Genomic DNA, 12,264 nt, shown 5'->3' with positions numbered 1-12,264 from the left:
CTGAATTTCGAGGATTTCCCGCCCAAAATTCCCAGAATTTCCCGCCAGAATTTCCCGCCAAAATTTCCCACCTAAATCCCTAAAATTTCTGGGATTTCCTGGATTTCCTGCTCGAATTTCCCGCCAAAAGTCCCAAAATTTGCGCCAAAATTTCCGGGATTTCCTGCTCAAAATTCCCGCCAAATTCCCGCCCGAATTTCCCGCCAAAATCCCCAAAATTTCCTACCAAAACTCCAGGAATTTCCCGCCCAAAGTCCCAAAATTCCCGCCAAAATTTCCTGGGTTTCCTGCTCGAATTTCCCGCCAAAATTTCCCGCTCAAATTTCCCGCCAGAATTTCCAGGATTTCCTGCCAAAATCCCAAAAATTTCGCGCCAAAATCCCCAGAATTTCCTGCTCAAATTTCCTGCCAGAATTCCCAAATTTTGCGCCCAAATTTCCAGGATTTCCCGCCAAAATCCCCAAAACTTCCCGCCAGAATTTCCCGCCAGAATTTCCCGCCAGAATTTCCCGCCAGAATTTCCCGCCAGAATTTCCCGCCAAAATCCCAAAATTTGCGGCAAAATTTCCTGCCAAAATCCCCAGGATTTCCCCCCAGAATTTCCCGCCAAAATTTCCAGAATTTCCTGCTCGAATTTCCGCCAGAATTTCAAGAATTTCCCGATCAAATTTCCCGCCAAAATCCCCAAAATTTGCGCCAAAATTTCCGGAATTTCCAGCCAAAATTTCTTGGATTTCCTGGTCAAAATTCCCGCCAGAATTTCCAGAATTTCCCGTCAGAATTTCCCGCCAAAATTCCCAAAGTTTCCCACCAGAATTTCCCGCCAAAGTTTCCGGATTTCCTGCTCAAATTTCCCGCCAAAATCCCCAAAAATTCCCTCCAAAATTTCCCGCCAAATTTTTCGAAATTCCCGCCAAAATTTCCTGGATTTTCTACTAAAGTTTCCCAGAATTTCCGCCAAAATTTCCCAAAATATCCCGGATTTCCTCCTCAAATTTCCCAGAATTTCCCGCCAAAATTTCCCGCCAGAATTTCCTGCCAAAGTCCCCAAAATTTCCCGGATTTCCCGCTCAAATTTCCCAGAATTTCCCGGCAAAATTCTTAAAATTTCCTGCCAAAATTCCACGGATTTCCTGTTCAAATTTCCCGCCAAAATTTCCAGGATTTCTCGCTCAAATTTCCCGCCAGAATTCCCCCCCAAAATTCCCCCCAAAATTCCCAAAATTCCCGGATTTCCTGCTCAAATTTCCCGCCAAAATGCCCCCCCAAATTTTCAAGAATTTCCCGCCAAAATCCCCAAAAATTCCCGGATTTCCTGCTCGAATTTCCCGCCAAAATGTCCGGATTTCCCGCTCAAATTTCCCGCCAAAATTCCCAGAAATTCCTGCTCGAATTTCCCGCCAAAATTTCCTGCCAAATTTCCTCTCCCACAATTCCCTGCCAGAATTTCAAGAATTTCCTGCTCAAATTTCCCGCCAAAATTTCCAGCATTTCCAGCCACAATTTCGAGAATTTCCCGCCAAAAGTCCCAAAATTCCCGCCAAAATTTCCTGGATTTTCTACTCAAGTTTCCCAGAATTTCCCGCCAAAATTCGCAAAATTTCCCGCCGGAATTTCCCGCCAAAATTTCCCGAAATTCCCCTCAAAATTTCAAGAATTTCCCGCCGGATTTTCCCGCCAAAAGTCCCAAAATTTGCGCCAAAATTTCCGGATTTCCTGCTCAAGTTTCCCGCCAAAATCCCCAAAATTTCCTACCAAAACTCCAGGAATTTCCTGCCGGAATTTCCCGCCAAAATTCCCGAAATTCCCTGCCAGAATTTCCCGCCAGAATTCCCAAAATTTCCTGTATTTCCTGCTCGGATTTCCCGACAGAATTTCCCGCCAAAATTCCCCAAATTTCCTGTATTTCCTGCTCAAATTTCCCGCCAAAATTTCCCAGAGTTTCCCGCCAAAATTTCCAGAATTTACTGCTCGAATTTCCCACCAAAAGTCCCACAATTCCCGCCAAAATTTCCGGGATTTCCCGCCGGAATTTCCCGCCAAAATTGCCAAAATTTGCGCCAAAATTTCCGGGATTTCCTGCTCAAATTTCCCGCCAAAATTCCCAGAATTTCCTGTTCAAATTTCCCGCCAAAATTTCCAGGATTTCCTGCTCAAATTTCCCGCCAAAATTTCCTGGATTTCCTGCTCAAATTTCCTGCCAAATTTCCCGGGATTTCCCGCCAAAATTCTCAAAATTCCCGCCAAAATTTCCTGGATTTCCCACACAAATTTCCCGCCAATTTTCCCGAAATTCCCCCAAAAATTCAAGAATTTCCCGCCAGAATTTCCCGCCAAAATCCCCAAAATTCCCAGGATTTCCCGCCAAAATTCCAATAATTTCTTGCCAAAATTTCCCGCCAAAATTCCAGGATTCGCTCCCAAAATTTCGGAATTTTCCCATCCACATTTCCCGCCAAAAGCCTTAAAAATTCCCGCCCAAAATTCCCACCAGAATTTCTGGAATTTCCCATCCAAAAAATCCCCAAAAAATGCCCCAAAAATGCCCCAAAAGCTCCAAAATTCCTAAAAATGTTCTTGAAAAAGACCCAAAAAATCCCCAAAAATTCCCCCCAAAATTCTTGGAAAAAAAAAAAAAGAAAACTCAAAATTCCTAAAAAAATCTCCCAAAAATAAAAGAAAAATCCCAAAAAAATCCCAAAAAAATCCCAAAAATTCTCATTAAAAACCCCTAAAAATCCCAGAAAAATTGAAAAAAAAATTCCCCAAAAAATCCCAAAAAAAATCCCCCAAAATCCCCCAAAAATCCCCAAAAATTCCCAAAAACTCCCCCAAAAAATCCCTACAAAAAATCCCTACAAAAATCCCAAAATATCCCCAAAAATTTCCCAAAAATCTCCATAAAATCCGCAAAAAAATCCCCAAAAATTCCCAAAAAATTCCCAAAAAATTCCCAAAAAAATCCCCAAAATCCCCAAAAAATTCCCAAAAAATTCCCCCGAAAAATTCCCCAAAAATCTGCAAAAAATCCCCAAAAATTCCCCAAAAAATCCTAAAAAATTCCCCAAAATTTCAAAAAATCCCAAAAAAAATTCCCCAAAAATTCCCAAAAATTCCCAAAAAAACCCAAAAATTCCAAAGAAATCCTAAAAAATTCCCCAAAAAATTCTGAAAAATTCCCCGAAAATTCCCAAAAATCTGCAAAAAATCCCCAAAAATTCCCCAAAAATTCCCAAAAATCTACAAAAAAATTCCCCCAAAAATCCTCAAGAAATCCCAAAAAATTCTCCAAAAATTCCCAAAAAAATCCAAAGAAAATTCCCAAAAATGCTCAAAAATCCCCCCAAAATTTCAAAAATTTCCCAAAAAATTTCCCCCAAAAATTCCCAACATTTCAAAAGAATCTCCAAACAAATCCCAAAAAATCCTCAAAAAATCCTAAAAACTGCCCCCCCCCAAAAAACCCAAAATAAAAAAAAAACAACAAAAAATCCCCAAAAAATTCCCAAAAAAATTCCCAAAATTCAAAAAAATTCCAAAAAAATTCAAAAAAATCCCCAAAAATTGAGAAAAAATTCCCCAAAATTTCGAAAAAAAACCGAAAAATTCTCCCCAAAAATTCCCCAAAAAAATCCAAAAAAATTCCCCAAAAAATCCCCAAAAATCCCAAAAATTCCCCAAAAATTAAAAAAAATTCCCCCAAACTCGCCAAAAATTCCCTAAAAATCCTCAAAAAATACAAAAAAAGTCCCCCAAAAAACCCCTCAAAAATTCCAAAAATTCCCAAAAACAACCCCCTAAAAATTCTCCCAAAAATCCCCAAAAATGAAAAAAAAAATTCCAAAAAATCCCCAAAAAATCCCCAAAAATTCCCCAAAAATTTTCAATAAATCCCCCAAAAAATCCCTCAAAATTTGAAAAAAAAATCCCAAAAATTCCCCAAAATTTCCCCAAAAAATCCCCCCAAGAAATCCAAAAATTCCCAAAAATTCCCCTCAAAACAATCCCAAAAAATCCTCAAAAATAGAAGAAAAAATGTTCCAAAATTCCCAAAAAATCCCCCAAAAATTCCCAAAAAATCCCCCAAAAATCCCCCAAAAAATCCTAAAAACTCCTCCAAAAAAACCCAAAAAATCCCAAAAGTTCCCAAAAAATCCCCAAAAAAATCCTCCAAAATCCCAAAAAATTCCCAGAAATTCCCCAGAAATTCCCCAAAAATTCCCAAAATATCCTAAAATAAATCCCCAAAAAAACCCCACAAAATTTCGAAAAAATTCCCCAAAATTCCCCAAAAAAATCCAAAAAATCCCCCAAATATTCCCCAAAAATCCCCAAAAAATTCCACAAAAATCTCCCCAAAAAATAAAAAAAAAATCCCCAAAAATCCCCCAAAAACACCCAAAAAATCCCAAAAATTTCAAAAAATTCCCCGAAAAATCCCCCAAAAATTCCCAAAAATCCCCAATAAATCCTAAAAACTCCCCGCAAAAAAACCCAAAACAAAAATCCCCAAAAATTCCCAAAAAATCCTCAAAAAATTCCACAAAAATCTCCAAAAATCCCCCCAAAAATCCCCTCAAAATCCCAAAAACTTTTCCAAAAATTCCCAAAAAAAATCCCCCAAAATTCCTCAAAAATTCTCAAAAAATCCCCAAAAATCCCCCAAAAATTGGAAAAAAATTCCCCAAAATTCCTCAAAAATTCCCCAAAATTCCCAAAAAAATTCCCCAAAAAATAAAAAAAGAATCCCCAAAAATTCCCAAAAATTCCCAAAAAAAGCCCCAAAAATTCCCCAAAAATTGGAAAAAATTTCCCCAAAATTTCGAAAAAAATCCGAAAAATTCCCCCAAAAATCCCCAAAAAATAAAAAAACAATTTCCCAAAAAATCCCCAAAAATTCCCCCCAAAAATCCTAAAAAATCTGCAAAAAATAAAAAAAAATTCCCAAAAAATTCCCCAAAAATCCCAAAAAATCTCAAAAAAAATCCCCCAAAAATTCCCAAAAAATCTCAAAAAATCCCAAAAAATTCCAAAAAAATTCCAAAAAATTCCCCAAAAATTCCCCAAAAATTGGAAAAAATTTCCCCAAAATTTCGAAAAAAAATCCGAAAAATTCCCCCAAAAATTCCAAGAAATCCCAAAAAATTCCCTAAAAATCAAAAAAAAAATTCCAAAAAATCCAAAAAAAATTCCCCCAAAAATCCCAAAAAAATCCCAAAAAATTCCCCAAAAAATTCCCCCAAAAATTCAAAAAATTCCCCAAAAATTCCCCAAAAATGCCCCAAAATCCCCAAAAAATCCCAAAAAATCCCCAAAAATTCCCCAAAAATTGGAAAAAAATTCCCCAAAATTTCGAAAAAAACCCAAAAATTCCCCCAAAAATTCCCAAAAATCTGCAAAAAATTTAAAAAAAAATCCCAAAAATTCCACAATAATTCCAAAAAAAATCCCAAAAATTTCTAAAAAAATCTCAAAAAAATCCCCAAAAATTTCCAAAAAATCCAAAAGAAATCCCCAAAAAATCCCCAAAAAATTCCCAAAAAATCCCCAAAAATCCCAAAAAATTCCCAAAAAATCCCCAAAAATTCCCCAAAAATAAAAAAAAAATCCCAAAAAATTCCCAAAAAATTCCCAAAAAAATCTGCAAAAAATTTCAAAAAAATTCCCAAAAAATTCCCCAAAAAATCCCAAAAAATTCCCAAAAAAATCCCAAAAAAATTTGCAAAAAATTTCAAAAAAATTCCAAAAAATTCCCCAAAAATTCCAAAAAAATTCCCCAAAAAATCTCAAAAAATTCCCAAAAAATTCCCAAAAAGTCCCCAAAATTTCCAAAAAATCCAAAAAAATCCCCCAAAAATTCCCCCAAAAATCCCCAAAAAATCAAAAAATTCCCCAAAAAATCCCAAAAATCCCAAAAAATCTCAAAAAGATTTTTTGGAATTTTTGGGGATTTTTTGGAAAATTTTTTGGGAACTTTTGGGGAAATTTTTGGGAAATTTTTGGGAATTTTGGGGATTTTTGGGGAATTTTTGGGGATTTTTTCAGAATTTTTTGGGGGAATTTTTTAGGATTTTTTGGAAATTTTTTTTTATTTTTTGGGGAATTTTGGGGGATTTTTGGGGATTTTTTTTGCAGATTTTTGGGGGATTTTTGGGGGATTTTTTGGGGATTTTTGGGCGATTTTTGGGGGAATTTTTTGGGATTTTTTGAGGATTTTTTTGGGAATTTTTGGAGATTTTGGGGGGGGGGTTTGGGATTTTTTTGGGATTTTTGGGGGAAATTGTGAGGATTTAGTGGGGATTTTTAGGGGATTTTTTTAGGAATTTTGGGTCTTTTTTTAGAGGATTTTATGAAAATTTTTTGGGAATTTTTGAGGATTTTTTTTGGGAATTTTTGGGGATTTTTTCAGAATTTTTTGGGGAATTTTTTAGGATTTTTTGGGGAATTTTTGGATTTTTGGGGGGATTTTTTGGGGATTTTTGGAGACTTTTTGGGTCTTTTTTAGGGGATTTTATGAAAATTTTGGGGGAATTTTTTCGGAATTTTTTGGGATTTTTGGGGGAATTTTTGGGATTTTTTGGGGAATTTTTTGCAGATTTTTGGGGAATTTTTTGGGGATTTTTTCAGAATTTTTGGGGGAATTTTTTAGGATTTTTGGGGGAATTTTGGGGTTTTTTTGGGGAATTTTTGGGGATTTTTTTGCAGATTTTTGGGGAATTTTTGGGAGATTTTTTCAGAATTTTTGGGAAATTTTTGGGGATTTTTTGCAGATTTTTGAGGATTTTTTGGGGAATTTTTTAGGATTTTTTGGGGAATTTTGGGATTTTTTTCGGATTTTTTGGGGATTTTTTGGGGATTTTTTGGGGAATTTTTGGGGAATTTTTGGGGATTTTTTCAGAATTTTTGGGGAATTTTTAAGGATTTTTGGGGGATTTTTTGGGAATTTTTGGGGATTTTTTCAGAATTTTTGGGGGAATTTTTGGGGATTTTTTGATATTATTGGGGGAATTTTTTAGGATTTTTTGGGGAATTTTTGGGGATTTTTTTCGGATTTTTGGGGGGATTTTTGGGGGATTTTTGGGGGATTTTTTTGGATTTTTTGAGGAATTTTGGGGATTTTTTTTGCAGATTTTTGGGGAATTTTCTGGGGATTTTTTGAAATTTTTTGGGAATTTTTTAGGATTTTTTGGGGAATTTTTGGGAATTTTGGGGGATTTTTTTTGCAGATTTTTGGGGAATTTTTTGGGATTTTTTGGGAAAATTTTGGGATATTTTGGGGAATTTTTGGGAATTTTTTTGCAGATTTTTGGGGAATTTTTTGGGGATTTTTTGAAATTTTTGGGAATTTTTTAGGATTTTTTTGGGAATTTTTGGGATTGTTTTTCGGATTTTTGGGCGATTTTGGGGGCAATTTTTTGGGAATTTTTGGGATTTTTTGGGGAATTTTTTGGGGATTTTTGAAATTTTTGGGGGAATTTTTTAGGATTTTTTGGGGAATTTTTTAGGATTTTGGGGAATTTTTGGGGGATTTTTGAAATGTTTTGGGGAATTTTTTAGGATTTTTTGGGAATTTTGGGGATTTTTTTCCCATTTTTGGGCGATTTTTGGGGGAATTTTTTGGGATTTTTTGAGGATTTTTTGGGGAATTTTAGAGATTTTGGGGGATTTTTGGGGATTTTTTTGGGATTTTTTGGGAAATTTTTTAGGATTTTTTGGGAATTTTTGGGAATTTTTGGGGATTTTTTGGCAGATTTTTTGCAGATTTTTGGGGAATTTTTTGGGGATTTTTTGAAATTTTTTGGGGAATTTTTTGCGAATTTTTGGGGATTTTTTGGGGGATATTTTGAAATTTTTTGGGTGATTTTTTAGGATTTTTTGGGAATTTTTGGGATTTTTTTGGGAATTTTTGGGAATTTTTGGGTCTTTTTTTAGGGCATTTAATGAAAATTTTTTGGGAATTTTTTCAGAAGTTTTTGGGAATTTTGGGGGATTTTTGGGGATTTTTGGGGGGATTTTTTTGGGATTTTTTGAAAATTTTTGGGGAATTTTTTGGGAAATTTTGAGATTTTTTTTCGGATTTTTGGGCGATTTTTTGGGGATTATTGGGGGATTTTTGGGGAATTTTTTAGGATTTTTTTGCAGATTTTTGGGGGATTTTTTTGAATTTTTGGGCATTTTTGGGGATTTTTTCAGAATTTTTTGGAGATTTTTAGGGAATTTTTGGGGGAATTTTTTTTGAATTTTTGGAGATTTTTGGGGGATTTTTGAGAAATTTTTTGGGGAATTTTTTGAAGATTTTTTGAGGATTTTTTAGGAGATTTTGGGGATTTTGGGGATTTTTTGGAGAATTTTTCTGGGAATTTTTGGAATTTTTTTGAGAAATTTTTTGGGGATTTTTTTGGGATATTTGGGGATTTTTTGAGAATTTTTTTCAGATTCTTTGGGGAGTTTTGGGAAATTTTTGGGGATTTTTTGGGGATTTTTGGGGGATTTTTTGGAATTCTTTTTTAATTTTTGGGGATTTTTTGCGGAAGTTTTTGGGAATTTTTTGCAATTTTTGGGGATTTTTCGGGGAATTTGAGATTTTTGGGGTTTTTTTTTTTTGGAGATTTTTGTGGGATTTTTGGGGAATTTTTTAGGGATTTTTTGGGAATTTTTAGGGGAATTCTTTGGAATTTTTGGGAATTTTTGGGGAATTTTTGGGGATTTTTTGGGAATTTTAGGGGAATTTTGGGGATTTTTTTCGGATTTTTGAGCGATTTTGGAAATTTTGGGGGATTTTTTGGGAAAATTTTTTAGAATTTTTTGGGGATTTTTTGGCGATTTTGGGGATTTTTTTGAGAATTTTTAGGCCAAATTTTGGGGCATTTTGGGTCTTTTTTAGGGAATTTTTTGGAGATTTTTTGGGAATTTTGGGGGGATTTTTGGGATTTTTTTGGATTTTTTTGCGATTTTTGGGGATTTTCTGGAGAGTTTTTGGGGATTTTTTTCGGATTTTTTGGGGTTTTTTGGGGGGTTTTGTGGGAATTTTTGGGGAATTTTTTGGGGAATTTTTCGGGGAGTTTTGGGTTTTTTGGGGGGATATTTTGGGGGATTTTTGGGAATTTTTTGAGAATTTTTTGAAGATTTTTTGAAGATTTTTTGGGGATTTTTTAGGGATTTTTGGGGGGATATTTTGGGGTTTTTTTTTGGGGAATTTTTATGAGAATTTTGGGAGATTTTTGGGAGATTTTCTGGGAATTTTCAGGGATTTTTTGGGGATTTTGGCGGAAGTTTTTGGGAATTTTTTGGGGAACTTTTTGAGATTTTTGGGAATTTTTAGGGAATTTTTTTGCAGATTTTTGGGGAATTTTTCTGGAATTTTTTGGATTTTTTGGGAATTTTTGGAGATTTTTTGGGGTTATTTTTGGGGGATTTTTTGGGATTTTTTTGAGATTTTTTCGGGAATTTTTGTGTAGTTTTTGGGATTTTTTGAGGATTTTTGGGGGGATTTTTGGAGATTTTTTGGGATTTTTGGGGATTTTTTCAGGATTTTTGGGGTTTTTTGGGGGGGATTTTTGGGGAATTTTTTGGGAATTTTTGGGGAGTTTTTGTGGATTTTTTGGGAATTTTTTGCGGATTTTTTGGGACTTTTTGGGGATTTTTTTAGGAATTTTGGGTCTTTTTTGTAGGGGATTTTTTGAAATTTTCGGGATTTTTTGGGAGATTTTGGGGATTTTTAGGGATTTTTTTGGAGAATTTTTCGGGGGTTTTTTGGGAATTTTTGGGGATTTCTTGGGGGAATTTTTGAGGATTTTTGGGAATTTTATTGAGATTTTTTGGGGAATTTTGGGGATTTTTTTGAGGATTTTTTTGGGATTTTTGGGGGATTTTTTAGGGGATTTTTCTGGATTTTTTTATATTTTTTAGTGATTTTTGGGGGATATTTTTGTGATTTTTTGGAGAATTTTTGGGGAATTTTTGGGGGTTTTTTGGGGGATATTTTGGGGCATTTTTGGGAATTTTTTGAGAATTTTTTGACGATTTTTTGGGATTTTTTAGGGGTTTTTGGGGGGATATTTTGGGGGTTTTTTTTGGGGAATTTTTATGAGAATTTTGGAGATTTTTTGGAGATTTTCTGGGAATTTTCAGGGATTTTTTGGGGATTTTGGCGGAAGTTTTTGGGAATTTTTTGGGGAACTTTTTGAGATTTTTGGGAATTTTTAGGGAATTTTTTGCAGATTTTTGGGGAATTTTTCTGGAATTTTTTGGATTTTTTGGGAATTTTTGGAGATTTTTTGGGGTTATTTTTGGGGGATTTTTTTGGGATTTTTTTGAGATTTTTTCGGGAATTTTTGTGTAATTTTTGGGATTTTTTGAGGATTTTTGGGGGGATTTTTTGGGGAATTTTTGGGATTTTTTTCGGATTTTTTTTATTTTCTGGGGATTTTTTGCAGAGTTTTTCAGGATTTTTTGGGGGATTTTTTGGAATTTTTTTTTCGGATTTTTTGGGATTTTTGAGGATTTTAGGGAAGTTTTGGGGAATTTTTTGGGGAATTTTTTTCAGAATTTTTTGGGAATTTTGGGGATTTTTGGGGATTTTTGAGGGGATTTTTTAGGGAATTTTTGGGATTTTTGGAGGATTATTTTGCGAATTTTGGGGGATTTTTTCGAGATTTTTGGGGGGAATTTTTGGGGATTTTTGGTGGAATTTTTGGGGATTTTTTTTTTGAAATTTTGGGAAATTTTGAGGGGATTTTTTGGGATTTTTTGGCGATTTTTGGGGGATTTTTTGAGAATTTCTTGGGAATTTTGGGGGATTTTTTGGGGATTTTTGGGGAATTTTTTGGCGATTTTTTGGGGAATTCTTTGGGAATTTTTTGGGATTTTTTGGAATTTTTTGGGGATTTTTTTGGAATTTTTGGGGATTTTTTTGGGGATTTTTGGGGGAATTTTGGGGGAATTTTTCGGATTTTTTGGAGATTTTTGGGGGATTCTTCGGGAGAATTTTTGGGGAATTTTAGGAAAATTTTGGGGTCTTTTTTTGGCATTTTTCGGGGATTTTTGGGGGATTTGGGGGGAATTTTTTTTGATTTTTTGGGATTTTTTGGGGGTTTGTAAAGGGAATTTTTGGGATTTTTTTGTGGATTTTTAATGGAATTTTATGAAAAATTTTGGGGGGGTTTCAATGGAATTTTGGGAATTTTGGGGGAATTTTTGGGATTTTTTTTGGATTTTTTTGCGATTTTTTGGGGATTTTTTGGGGATTTTTTCAGAATTTTTTGGGGAATTTTTTAGGATTTTTTTGGGAATTTTTGGGATTTTTTTTTTTGCAGATTTTTGGGGAATTTTTTGGGGGATTTTTTGGGATTTTGGGGATTTTTTGGGGATTTTTTTGCAGATTTTTGGGGAATTTTGGGGGGATTTCTTGAAATATTTGGGGGGATTTTTTAGGATTTTTTGGGGAATTTTTGGGAATTTTTTGGGGGAATTTTTGGGGATTTTTTGAGGATTTTTTGGGAATTTTTGGAGATTTTGGGGGGGATTTTTGGGGATTTTTTTGGAATTTTTGGGGAATTTTTTGGGGGGATTTTTTCAGAATTTTTTGGGGAATTTTTTGGGGATTTTTTGGGGAAATTTTTTGGGATTTTTTTGGGGAATTTTTGGGGATTTTTTTTTTGCAGATTTTGGGGAATTTTTGGGGGATTTTTTCAGAATTTTTTAGGATTTTTTGGGATTTTTTGGGGATTTTTTTTCAGAATTTTTCGGGAATTTTTTAGGATTTTTTGGGGAATTTTTAGGAATTTTTGGGGATTTTTTTGCAGATTTTAGGGGAATTTCTGGGGGATTTTTTCGGAATTTTTTGGGGAATTTTTGGGGATTTTTTGAAATTTTTGGGGGATTTTTTTAGGATTTTTGGGGAATTTTGGGGAATTTTTGGGGATTTTTTGGGAATTTTTGGGGATTTTTTTGCAGATTTTTGGGGAATTTTTGGGGATTTTTTGAAATTTTTGGGGGATTTTTTAGGATTTTTTGGGGAATTTTGGGGATTTTTTTTCGGATTTTTGGGCGATTTTTGGGGAAATTTTTAGGATTTTTTGGGGATTTCTTTGCAGATTTTTGGGGAATTTTGGGGGATTTTTTGAAATTTTTGGGGGGATTTTTTAGGATTTTTTGGGGAATTTTTGGGAATTTTTTGGGGGATTTTTCGGAATTTTTGGGGATTTTTTTGCAGATTTTTGGGGAATTTTGGGGGATTTTTTCAGAATTTTTTGGGGAATTTTT

Source organism: Agelaius phoeniceus, chromosome Z, assembly GCF_051311805.1.
Source record: "Agelaius phoeniceus isolate bAgePho1 chromosome Z, bAgePho1.hap1, whole genome shotgun sequence".
NCBI classification, from domain to species: Eukaryota; Metazoa; Chordata; class Aves; order Passeriformes; family Icteridae; genus Agelaius; species Agelaius phoeniceus.
This window is presented reverse-complemented; position numbering follows the sequence as displayed.